At 43.2% G+C, this 12,133-nt stretch overlaps 1 protein-coding gene and 15 non-coding genes across 17 annotated transcripts in view; 15 read left to right on the top strand and 1 right to left on the bottom strand.

Moving 5' to 3' along the window:
* LOC109997284 (sushi domain-containing protein 3) overlaps window positions 1-12,133 on the bottom strand; it is a 100,873-nt gene that overhangs the window by 29,670 nt on the left and 59,070 nt on the right. The window lies entirely within an intron of this gene.
* Window positions 898-969, top strand: trnap-ugg (transfer RNA proline (anticodon UGG)). The gene has a single exon. It is a non-coding gene; the product is annotated as a tRNA-Pro (tRNA).
* On the top strand, window positions 1,438-1,509 carry trnap-cgg (transfer RNA proline (anticodon CGG)). The gene has a single exon. It is a non-coding gene; the product is annotated as a tRNA-Pro (tRNA).
* trnap-ugg (transfer RNA proline (anticodon UGG)) lies at window positions 2,651-2,722 on the top strand. Its single transcript has one exon. It is a non-coding gene; the product is annotated as a tRNA-Pro (tRNA).
* Window positions 3,580-3,651, top strand: trnap-ugg (transfer RNA proline (anticodon UGG)). The gene has a single exon. It is a non-coding gene; the product is annotated as a tRNA-Pro (tRNA).
* On the top strand, window positions 3,922-3,993 carry trnap-agg (transfer RNA proline (anticodon AGG)). Its single transcript has one exon. It is a non-coding gene; the product is annotated as a tRNA-Pro (tRNA).
* On the top strand, window positions 4,848-4,919 carry trnap-ugg (transfer RNA proline (anticodon UGG)). Its single transcript has one exon. It is a non-coding gene; the product is annotated as a tRNA-Pro (tRNA).
* trnap-agg (transfer RNA proline (anticodon AGG)) lies at window positions 5,190-5,261 on the top strand. Its single transcript has one exon. It is a non-coding gene; the product is annotated as a tRNA-Pro (tRNA).
* On the top strand, window positions 6,116-6,187 carry trnap-ugg (transfer RNA proline (anticodon UGG)). Its single transcript has one exon. It is a non-coding gene; the product is annotated as a tRNA-Pro (tRNA).
* Window positions 7,387-7,458, top strand: trnap-agg (transfer RNA proline (anticodon AGG)). Its single transcript has one exon. It is a non-coding gene; the product is annotated as a tRNA-Pro (tRNA).
* On the top strand, window positions 7,729-7,800 carry trnap-cgg (transfer RNA proline (anticodon CGG)). The gene has a single exon. It is a non-coding gene; the product is annotated as a tRNA-Pro (tRNA).
* On the top strand, window positions 8,920-8,991 carry trnap-ugg (transfer RNA proline (anticodon UGG)). The gene has a single exon. It is a non-coding gene; the product is annotated as a tRNA-Pro (tRNA).
* On the top strand, window positions 9,259-9,330 carry trnap-ugg (transfer RNA proline (anticodon UGG)). Its single transcript has one exon. It is a non-coding gene; the product is annotated as a tRNA-Pro (tRNA).
* On the top strand, window positions 10,530-10,601 carry trnap-agg (transfer RNA proline (anticodon AGG)). The gene has a single exon. It is a non-coding gene; the product is annotated as a tRNA-Pro (tRNA).
* trnap-cgg (transfer RNA proline (anticodon CGG)) lies at window positions 11,380-11,451 on the top strand. Its single transcript has one exon. It is a non-coding gene; the product is annotated as a tRNA-Pro (tRNA).
* Window positions 12,055-12,126, top strand: trnap-agg (transfer RNA proline (anticodon AGG)). Its single transcript has one exon. It is a non-coding gene; the product is annotated as a tRNA-Pro (tRNA).

The following is a 12,133-nucleotide window of genomic DNA, read 5'->3' as shown; positions in this document are numbered from 1 at the left end:
GGGCTTCACGAAAATTTGTCAAATTTCCTTTTGTAAGTGACATTTTGTGGCTTGTTGGTCTAGGGTATGATTCTCACTTAGGATGCGAGAGGTCCCGGGTTCAAATCCCGGACGAGCCCGAGCTGTTGGAAAGTTGCAGTGTCATGATTGGGTATCAAAATGTGTGTTTCCCCCATTTACTGATGTAGGAGCTGTGAATTTCCATCTGTCTTCTGCAAAAACCAGATGCTTTCTGAAAGAGCTTTGGACCTAACTGACACCCATAGAAATACATCCCTTCCACTTTGCAGAAGTGCAAGGATACATTTTGAGATAGTCCCTCGACTTCAGAATGCATTCATGGGCTTCACGAAAATTTCCTATTGAAACTGTTATTTTGTGGCTTGTTGGTCCAGGGGTATGATTCTCGCTTAGGGTGCGAGAGGTCCCGGGTTGTTGGAAAGTTGCAGTGTCATAATTGGGTATCAAAATGCATGGTTCCCCCATTTACTGATGTAGGAGTTGTGAATTTCCATCCTCCTTCTGCAAAAACTTGATGCGTTCTGAAACATCATTGAATGTTACTTTCAGCCATTGCAATGTAGATTGTTTAGCAGGTCCACTTTGCAGATGTGCAAGGATAAGTTTTGAGATAGTCCCTCGACTTCAGAATGCATTCATGGGCTTCACGAAAATTTCCCCCATTTACTGATGTAGGAGTTGTGAATTTCCATCTATCTTCTGCAAAAACCAGATGCTTTCTGAAAGAGCTTTGGATCTTAATGACAGCCATAGAAATACATCCCTTCCACTTTGCAGAAGTGCAAGGATACGTTTTAAGATAGTCCCTCGACTTCAGAATGCATTCATGGGCTTCACGAAAATTTGTCAAATTTCCTTTTGTAAGTGACATTTTGTGGCTCGTTGGTCTAGGGGTATGATTCTCGCTTTGGGTGCGAGAGGTCCCGGGTTCAAATCCCGGACGAGCCCAGTCTCTTGGAAAGTTGCAGTGTCATGATTGGGTATCAAAATGCATGGTTCCCCCATTTACTGATGTAGGAGTTGTGAATTTCCATCCTCCTTCTGCAAAAACTTGATGCGTTCTGAAACATCCATGAATGTTTCTTTCAGCCATTGCAATGTAGATTGTTTAGCAGGTCCACTTTGCAGATGTGCAAGGATAAGTTTTGAGATAGTCCCTCGACTTCAGAATGCATTCATGGGCTTCACGAAAATTTCCCCCATTTACTGATGTAGGAGCTGTGAATTTCCATCTATCTTCTGCAAAAACCAGATGCTTTCTGAAAGAGCTTTGGATCTTAATGACAGCCATAGAAATACATCCCTTCCACTTTGCAGAAGTGCAAGGATACGTTTTAAGATAGTCCCTCGACTTCAGAATGCATTCATGGGCTTCACGAAAATTTGTCAAATTTCCTTTTGTAAGTGACATTTTGTGGCTCGTTGGTCTAGGGGTATGATTCTCGCTTCGGGTGCGAGAGGTCCCGGGTTCAAATCCCGGACGAGCCCGAGCTATTGGAAAGTTGCAGTGTCATGATTGGGTATCATAATGTGTGTTTCCCCCATTTACTGATGTAGGAGCTGTGAATTTCCATCTGTCTTCTGCATAAACCAGATGCTTTCTGAAAGAGCTTTGGACCTAACTGACAGCCATAGAAATACATCCCTTCCACTTTGCAGAAGTGCAAGGATACGTTTTGAGATAGTCCCTCGACTTCAGAATGCATTCATGGGCTTCACGAAAATTTCCTATTGAAACATTTATTTTGTGGCTTGTTGGTCTAGGGGTATGATTCTCACTTTGGGTGCAAGAGGTCCCGGGTTCAAATCCCAGACGAGCCCAAGCTGTTGGAAAGTTGCAGTGTCATGATTGGGTCTCAAAATGTGTGTTTCCCCCATTTACTGATGTAGGAGCTGGGAATTTCCATCTGTCTTCTGCAAAAACCAGATGCTTTCTGAAACATCCTTGAATGTTACTTTCAGCCATAGCATTGGATCCCTTCCACTTTGCAGAAGTGCAAGGATACATTTTGAGATAGTCCCTCGACTTCAGAATGCATTCATGGGCTTCATGAAAATTTGTCAAATTTCCTTTTGTAAGTGACATTTTGTGGCTCGTTGGTCTAGGGGTATGATTCTCGCTTAGGGTGCAAGAGGTCCAAGATGCGTAGTTCCCCCATTACTGATCTAGGAGTTGTGAATTTCCATCTATGTTCTTCAAAATCCTGATGCTTTCTGAAAGTGCTTTGGATCTTAATGGCAGCCATAGCAATACATCCCTTTCACCTTGGTAGTTGTGCAAGGAATCTATTTAATATGGTTCCGTAGGCTTTAGAATGCATTTTTTTAGCTTCTTGGAAATTCACAACTCCCAGACGAGCCCGAGCTATTGGAAAGTTGCAGTGTCATGATTGGGTATCGAAATGAATGGTTCCCCCATTTACTGATGTAGGAGTTGTGGATTTCAATCCTTCTGCAAAAACTTGATGCGTTCTGAAACATCCTTGAATGTTACTTTCAGCCATAGCAATGGATCCTTTCCACTTTGCAGATGTGCAAGGACACATTTTGAGATAGTCCCTCGACTTCAGAATGCATTGATGGGCTTCGTGAAAATTTGTCAAATTTCCTTTTGTAAGTGACATTTTGTGGCTCGTTGGTCTAGGAGTATGATTCTCGCTTTGGGTGCGAGAGGTCCCGGGTTCAAATCCCGGACGAGCCCGAGCTGTTGGAAAGTTGCAGTGTCATGCTTGGGTATCAAAATGTGTGTTTCCCCCATTTACTGATGTAGGAGCTGTGAATTTCCATCTGTCTTCTGCAAAAACCAGATGCTTTCTGAAACATCCTTGAATGTTACTTTCAGCCATAGCATTGGATCCCGTCCACTTTGCAGAAGTGCAAGGACACATTTTGAGATAGTCCCTCGACTTCAGAATGCATTGATGGGCTTCATGAAAATTTGTCAAATTTCCTTTTGTAAGTGACATTTTGTGGCTCGTTGGTCTAGGGGTATGATTCTCGCTTAGGGTGCGAGAGGTCCCGGACGAGCCCGAGCTATTGGAAAGTTGCAGTGACATGGTTGGGTATCAAAATGCGTAGTTCCCCCATTTACTGATCTAGGAGTTGTGAATTTCCATCTATCTTCTTCAAAATCCTGATGCTTTCTGAAAGTGCTTTGGATCTTAATGGCAGCCATAGCAATACATCCCTTTCACCTTGGTAGTTGTGCAAGGAATCTATTTAATATGGTTCCGTAGGCTTTAGAATGCATTTTTTTAGCTTCTTGGAAATTCACAACTCCCAGACGAGCCCGAGCTATTGGAAAGTTGCAGTGTCATGATTGGGTATCGAAATGAATGGTTCCCCCATTTACTGATGTAGGAGTTGTGGATTTCAATCCTTCTGCAAAAACTTGATGCGTTCTGAAACATCCTTGAATGTTACTTTCAGCCATAGCATTGGATCCCTTCCACTTTGCAGAAGTGCAAGGATACGTTTTGAGATAGTCCCTCGACTTCAGAATGCATTGATGGGCTTCACGAAAATTTGTCAAATTTCCTTTTGTAAGTTACATTTTGTGGCTTGTTGGTCTAGGGGTATGATTCTCGCTTTGGGTGCGAGAGGTCCCGGGTTCAAATCACGGACAAGCCCGAGCTGTTGGAAAGTTGCAGTGTCATGATTGGGTATCAAAATGTGTGTTTCCCCCATTTACTGATGTAGGAGCTGTGAATTTCCATCTGTCTTCTGCAAAAACCAGATGCTTTCTGAAACATCCTTGAATGTTACTTTCAGCCATAGCAATGGGTCCTTTCCACTTTGCAGATATGCAAGGATGAGTTCTGAGATAGTCCCTCAACTTCAGAATGCATTGATGGGCTTCATGAAAATTTGTCAAATTTCCTTTTGTAAGTGACATTTTGTGGCTCGTTGGTCTAGGGGTATGATTCTCGCTTAGGGTGCGAGAGGTCCCGGGTTCAAATCCCGGACGAGCCCGAGCTATTGGAAAGTTGCAGTGTCATGATTGGGTATCAAAATGCATGGTTCCCCCATTTACTGATGTAGGAGTTGTGAATTTCCACCCTCCTGCAAAAACTTGATGCTTTCTGAAACATCCTTGAATGTTACTTTCAGCCATAGCATTGGATCCCTTCCACTTTGCAGAAGTGCAAGGATACGTTTTGAGATAGTCCCTCGACTTCAGAATGCATTCATGGGCTTCACGAAAATTTGTCAAATTTCCTTTTGTAAGTGACATTTTGTGGCTCGTTGGTCTAGGGGTATGATTCTCGCTTAGGGTGCGAGAGGTCCCGGACGAGCCCGAGCTATTGGAAAGTTGCAGTGACATGGTTGGGTATCAAAATGCGTAGTTCCCCCATTTACTGATCTAGGAGTTGTGAATTTCCATCTATCTTCTTCAAAATCCTGATGCTTTCTGAAAGTGCTTTGGATCTTAATGGCAGCCATAGCAATACATCCCTTTCACCTTGGTAGTTGTGCAAGGAATCTATTTAATATGGTTCCGTAGGCTTTAGAATGCATTTTTTTAGCTTCTTGGAAATTCACAACTCCCAGACGAGCCCGAGCTATTGGAAAGTTGCAGTGTCATGATTGGGTATCGAAATGAATGGTTCCCCCATTTACTGATGTAGGAGTTGTGGATTTCAATCCTTCTGCAAAAACTTGATGCGTTCTGAAACATCCTTGAATGTTACTTTCAGCCATAGCATTGGATCCCTTCCACTTTGCAGAAGTGCAAGGATACGTTTTGAGATAGTCCCTCGACTTCAGAATGCATTGATGGGCTTCACGAAAATTTGTCAAATTTCCTTTTGTAAGTTACATTTTGTGGCTTGTTGGTCTAGGAGTATGATTCTCGCTTTGGGTGCGAGAGGTCCCGGGTTCAAATCCCGGACAAGCCCGAGCTGTTGGAAAGTTGCAGTGTCATGATTGGGTATCAAAATGTGTGTTTCCCCCATTTACTGATGTAGGAGCTGTGAATTTCCATCTGTCTTCTGCAAAAACCAGATGCTTTCTGAAACATCCTTGAATGTTACTTTCAGCCATAGCAATGGGTCCTTTCCACTTTGCAGATATGCAAGGATGAGTTCTGAGATAGTCCCTCAACTTCAGAATGCATTGATGGGCTTCATGAAAATTTGTCAAATTTCCTTTTGTAAGTGACATTTTGTGGCTCGTTGGTCTAGGGGTATGATTCTCGCTTAGGGTGCGAGAGGTCCCGGGTTCAAATCCCGGACGAGCCCGAGCTATTGGAAAGTTGCAGTGTCATGATTGGGTATCAAAATGCATGGTTCCCCCATTTACTGATGTAGGAGTTGTGAATTTCCACCCTCCTGCAAAAACTTGATGCTTTCTGAAACATCCTTGAATGTTACTTTCAGCCATAGCATTGGATCCCTTCCACTTTGCAGAAGTGCAAGGATACGTTTTGAGATAGTCCCTCGACTTCAGAATGCATTCATGGGCTTCACGAAAATTTGTCAAATTTCCTTTTGTAAGTGACATTTTGTGGCTCGTTGGTCTAGGGGTATGATTCTCGCTTAGGGTGCGAGAGGTCCCGGACGAGCCCGAGCTATTGGAAAGTTGCAGTGACATGGTTGGGTATCAAAATGCGTAGTTCCCCCATTTACTGATCTAGGAGTTGTGAATTTCCATCTATCTTCTTCAAAATCCTGATGCTTTCTGAAAGTGCTTTGGATCTTAATGGCAGCCATAGCAATACATCCCTTTCACCTTGGTAGTTGTGCAAGGAATCTATTTAATATGGTTCCGTAGGCTTTAGAATGCATTTTTTTAGCTTCTTGGAAATTCACAACTCCCAGACGAGCCCGAGCTATTGGAAAGTTGCAGTGTCATGATTGGGTATCGAAATGAATGGTTCCCCCATTTACTGATGTAGGAGTTGTGGATTTCAATCCTTCTGCAAAAACTTGATGCGTTCTGAAACATCCTTGAATGTTACTTTCAGCCATAGCATTGGATCCCTTCCACTTTGCAGAAGTGCAAGGATACGTTTTGAGATAGTCCCTCGACTTCAGAATGCATTGATGGGCTTCACGAAAATTTGTCAAATTTCCTTTTGTAAGTTACATTTTGTGGCTTGTTGGTCTAGGGGTATGATTCTCGCTTTGGGTGCGAGAGGTCCTGGGTTCAAATCACGGACAAGCCCGAGCTGTTGGAAAGTTGCAGTGTCATGATTGGGTATCAAAATGTGTGTTTCCCCCATTTACTGATGTAGGAGCTGTGAATTTCCATCTGTCTTCTGCAAAAACCAGATGCTTTCTGAAACATCCTTGAATGTTACTTTCAGCCATAGCAATGGGTCCTTTCCACTTTGCAGATGTGCAAGGATGAGTTCTGAGATAGTCCCTCAACTTCAGAATGCATTGATGGGCTCCATGAAAATTTGTCAAATTTCCTTTTGTAAGTGACATTTTGTGGCTCGTTGGTCTAGGGGTATGATTCTCGCTTAGGGTGCAAGACGTCCCGGACGAGCCCGAGCTATTGGAAAGTTGCAGTGACATGGTTGGGTATCAAAATGCGTAGTTCCCCCATTTACTGATCTAGGAGTTGTGAATTTCCATCTATCTTCTTCAAAATCCTGATGCTTTCTGAAAGTGCTTTGGATCTTAATGGCAGCCATAGCAATACATCCCTTTCACCTTGGTAGTTGTGCAAGGAATCTATTTAATATGGTTCCGTAGGCTTTAGAATGCATTTTTTTAGCTTCTTGGAAATTCACAACTCCCAGACGAGCCCGAGCTATTGGAAAGTTGCAGTGTCATGATTGGGTATCAAAATGCATGGTTCCCCCATTTACTGATGTAGGAGTTGTGGATTTCAATCCTTCTGCAAAAACTTGATGCGTTCTGAAACATCCTTGAATGTTACTTTCAGCCATAGCATTGGATCCCTTCCACTTTGCAGAAGTGCAAGGATAAGTTTTGAGATAGTCCCTCGACTTCAGAATGCATTGATGGGCTTCACGAAAATTTGTCAAAGTTCCTTTTGTAAGTCACATTTTGTGGCTCGTTGGTCTAGGGGAATGATTCTCGCTTCGGGTGCGGGAAGTCCAGGGTTCAAATCCCAGACGAGCCCGAGCTGTTGGAAAGTTGCAGTGTCATGATTGGGTATCAAAATGTGTGTTTCTCCCATTTACTGATGTAGGAGCGGTGAATTTCCATCTGTCTTCTGCAAAAACCAGATGCTTTCTGAAACATCCTTGAATGTTACTTTCAGCCATAGCATTGGATCCCGTCCACTTTGCAGAATTGCAAGGATACATTTTGAGATAGTCCCTCGACTTCAGAATGCATTGATGGGCTTCATGAAAATTTGTCAAATTTCCTTTTGTAAGTGACATTTTGTGGCTCGTTGGTCTAGGGGTATGATTCTCGCTTAGGGTGCGAGAGGTCCCGGGTTCAAATCCCGGACGAGCCCGAGCTGTTGGAAAGTTGCAGTGTCATGATTGGGTATCAAAATGCATGATTCCCCCATTTACTGATGTAGGAGTTGTGAATTTCCATCCTCTTTCTGCAAAAACTTGATGCGTTCTGAAACATCCTTGAATGTTATTTTCAGCCATAGCAATGGATCCTTTCCACTTTGCAGATGTGCAAGGATAAGTTTTGAGATAGTCCCTCAACTTCAGAATGCATTGATGGGCTTCATGAAAATTTGTCAAATTTCCTTTTGTAAGTGACATTTTGTGGCTCGTTGGTCTAGGGGTATGATTCTCGCTTCGGGTGCGAGAGGTCCCGGGTTCAAATCCCGGACGAGCCCAAGCTGTTGGAAAGTTGCAGTGTCATGATTGGGTATCAAAATGTGTGTTTCCCCCATTTACTGATGTAGGAGCTGTGAATTTCCATCTGTCTTCTGCAAAAACCAGATGCTTTCTGAAACATCCTTGAATGTTACTTTCAGCCATAGCATTGGATCCCTTCCACTTTGCAGAAGTGCAAGGATAAGTTTTGAGATAGTCCCTCGACTTCAGAATGCATTGATGGGCTTCACGAAAATTTGTCAAATTTCCTTTTGTAAGTGACATTTTGTGGCTTGTTGGTCTAGGGTATGATTCTCACTTAGGATGCGAGAGGTCCCGGGTTCAAATCCCGGACGAGCCCGAGCTGTTGGAAAGTTGCAGTGTCATGATTGGGTATCAAAATGTGTGTTTCCCCCATTTACTGATGTAGGAGCTGTGAATTTCCATCTGTCTTCTGCAAAAACCAGATGCTTTCTGAAAGAGCTTTGGACCTAACTGACACCCATAGAAATACATCCCTTCCACTTTGCAGAAGTGCAAGGATACATTTTGAGATAGTCCCTCGACTTCAGAATGCATTCATGGGCTTCACGAAAATTTCCTATTGAAACTGTTATTTTGTGGCTTGTTGGTCCAGGGGTATGATTCTCGCTTAGGGTGCGAGAGGTCCCGGGTTGTTGGAAAGTTGCAGTGTCATAATTGGGTATCAAAATGCATGGTTCCCCCATTTACTGATGTAGGAGTTGTGAATTTCCATCCTCCTTCTGCAAAAACTTGATGCGTTCTGAAACATCATTGAATGTTACTTTCAGCCATTGCAATGTAGATTGTTTAGCAGGTCCACTTTGCAGATGTGCAAGGATAAGTTTTGAGATAGTCCCTCGACTTCAGAATGCATTCATGGGCTTCACGAAAATTTCCCCCATTTACTGATGTAGGAGTTGTGAATTTCCATCTATCTTCTGCAAAAACCAGATGCTTTCTGAAAGAGCTTTGGATCTTAATGACAGCCATAGAAATACATCCCTTCCACTTTGCAGAAGTGCAAGGATACGTTTTAAGATAGTCCCTCGACTTCAGAATGCATTCATGGGCTTCACGAAAATTTGTCAAATTTCCTTTTGTAAGTGACATTTTGTGGCTCGTTGGTCTAGGGGTATGATTCTCGCTTTGGGTGCGAGAGGTCCCGGGTTCAAATCCCGGACGAGCCCAGTCTCTTGGAAAGTTGCAGTGTCATGATTGGGTATCAAAATGCATGGTTCCCCCATTTACTGATGTAGGAGTTGTGAATTTCCACCCTCCTGCAAAAACTTGATGCTTTCTGAAACATCCTTGAATGTTACTTTCAGCCATAGCATTGGATCCCTTCCACTTTGCAGAAGTGCAAGGATACGTTTTAAGATAGTCCCTCGACTTCAGAATGCATTCATGGGCTTCACGAAAATTTGTCAAATTTCCTTTTGTAAGTGACATTTTGTGGCTCGTTGGTCTAGGGGTATGATTCTCGCTTTGGGTGCGAGAGGTCCCGGGTTCAAATCCCGGACGAGCCCAGTCTCTTGGAAAGTTGCAGTGTCATGATTGGGTATCAAAATGCATGGTTCCCCCATTTACTGATGTAGGAGTTGTGAATTTCCATCTATCTTCTGCAAAAACCAGATGCTTTCTGAAAGAGCTTTGGATCTTAATGATAGCCATAGAAATACATCCCTTCCACTTTGCAGAAGTGCAAGGATACGTTTTAAGATAGTCCCTCGACTTCAGAATGCATTCATGGGCTTCATGAAAATTTGTCAAATTTCCTTTTGTAAGTGACATTTTGTGGCTCGTTGGTCTAGGGGTATGATTCTCGCTTAGGGTGCAAGAGGTCCCGGACGAGCCCGAGCTATTGGAAAGTTGCAGTGACATGGTTGGGTATCAAAATGCGTAGTTCCCCCATTTACTGATCTAGGAGTTGTGAATTTCCATCTATCTTCTTCAAAATCCTGATGCTTTCTGAAAGTGCTTTGGATCTTAATGGCAGCCATAGCAATACATCCCTTTCACCTTGGTAGTTGTGCAAGGAATCTATTTAATATGGTTCCGTAGGCTTTAGAATGCATTTTTTTAGCTTCTTGGAAATTCACAACTCCCAGACGAGCCCGAGCTATTGGAAAGTTGCAGTGTCATGATTGGGTATCAAAATGCATGGTTCCCCCATTTACTGATGTAGGAGTTGTGGATTTCAATCCTTCTGCAAAAACTTGATGCGTTCTGAAACATCCTTGAATGTTACTTTCAGCCATAGCATTGGATCCCTTCCACTTTGCAGAAGTGCAAGGATAAGTTTTGAGATAGTCCCTCGACTTCAGAATGCATTGATGGGCTTCACGAAAATTTGTCAAATTTCCTTTTGTAAGTGACATTTTGTGGCTCGTTGGTCTAGGGGAATGATTCTCGCTTCGGGTGCGAGAAGTCCAGGGTTCAAATCCCAGACGAGCCCGAGCTGTTGGAAAGTTGCAGTGTCATGATTGGGTATCAAAATGTGTGTTTCCCACATTTACTGATGTAGGAGCTGTGAATTTCCATCTGTCTTCTGCAAAAACCAGATGCTTTCTGAAACATCCTTGAATGTTACTTTCAGCCATAGCATTGGATCCCGTCCACTTTGCAGAAGTGCAAGGATACATTTTGAGATAGTCCCTCGACTTCAGAATGCATTGATGGGCTTCATGAAAATTTGTCAAATTTCCTTTTGTATGTGACATTTTGTGGCTCGTTGGTCTAGGGGTATGATTCTCGCTTAGGGTGCGAGAGGTCCCGGGTTCAAATCCCGGACGAGCCCGAGCTGTTGGAAAGTTGCAGTGTCACTATTGGGTATCAAAATGTGTATTTCCCCCATTTACTGATGTAGGAGCTGTGAATTTCCATCTGTCTTCTGCAAAAACCAGATGCTTTCTGAAAGAGCTTTGGACCTAACTGACACCCATAGAAATACATCCCTTCCACTTTGCAGAAGTGCAAGGATACATTTTGAGATAGTCCCTCGACTTCAGATTGCATTCATGGGCTTCACGAAAATTTCCTATTGAAACTGTTATTTTGTGGCTTGTTGGTCCAGGGGTATGATTCTCGCTTAGGGTGCGAGAGGTCCCGGGTTGTTGGAAAGTTGCAGTGTCATGATTGGGTATCAAAATGCATGGTTCCCCCATTTACTGATGTAGGAGTTGTGAATTTCCATCCTCCTTCTGCAAAAACTTGATGCGTTCTGAAACATCCATGAATGTTACTTTCAGCCATTGCAATGTAGATTGTTTAGCAGGTCCACTTTGCAGATGTGCAAGGATAAGTTTTGAGATAGTCCCTCGACTTCAGAATGCATTCATGGGCTTCACGAAAATTTCCCCCATTTACTGATGTAGGAGCTGTGAATTTCCATCTATCTTCTGCAAAAACCAGATGCTTTCTGAAAGAGCTTTGGATCTTAATGACAGCCATAGAAATACATCCCTTCCACTTTGCAGAAGTGCAAGGATACGTTTTAAGATAGTCCCTCGACTTCAGAATGCATTCATGGGCTTCACGAAAATTTGTCAAATTTCCTTTTGTAAGTGACATTTTGTGGCTCGTTGGTCTAGGGGTATGATTCTCGCTTCGGGTGCGAGAGGTCCCGGGTTCAAATCCCGGACGAGCCCGAGCTATTGGAAAGTTGCAGTGTCATGATTGGGTATCATATTGTGTGTTTCCCCCATTTACTGATGTAGGAGCTGTGAATTTCCATCTGTCTTCTGCATAAACCAGATGCTTTCTGAAAGAGCTTTGGACCCAACTGACAGCCATAGAAATACATCCCTTCCACTTTGCAGAAGTGCAAGGATACGTTTTGAGATAGTCCCTCGACTTCAGAATGCATTCATGGGCTTTACGAAAATTTCCTATTGAAACATTTATTTTGTGGCTTGTTGGTCTAGGGGTATGATTCTCACTTTGGGTGCAAGCGGTCCTGGGTTCAAATCCCGGACGAGCCCAAGCTGTTGGAAAGTTGCAGTGTCATGATTGGGTCTCAAAATGTGTGTTTCCCCCATTTACTGATGTAGGAGCTGGGAATTTCCATCTGTCTTCTGCAAAAACCAGATGCTTTCTGAAACATCCTTGAATGTTACTTTCAGCCATAGCATTGGATCCCGTCCACTTTGCAGAAGTGCAAGGATACATTTTGAGATAGTCCCTCAACTTCAGAATGCATTGATGGGCTTCATGAAAATTTGTCAAATTTCCTTTTGTATGTGACATTTTGTGGCTCGTTGGTCTAGGGGAATGATTCTCGCTTAGGGTGCGAGAGGTCCAGGGTTCAAATCCCGGACGAGCCCGAGCTGT

Source organism: Labrus bergylta, chromosome 23 (assembly GCF_963930695.1).
Source record: "Labrus bergylta chromosome 23, fLabBer1.1, whole genome shotgun sequence".
NCBI lineage: Eukaryota > Metazoa > Chordata > Actinopteri > Labriformes > Labridae > Labrus > Labrus bergylta.
Note: the sequence above shows the minus strand (reverse complement) of the source record. Positions and strands in the feature narration are given on the sequence as shown.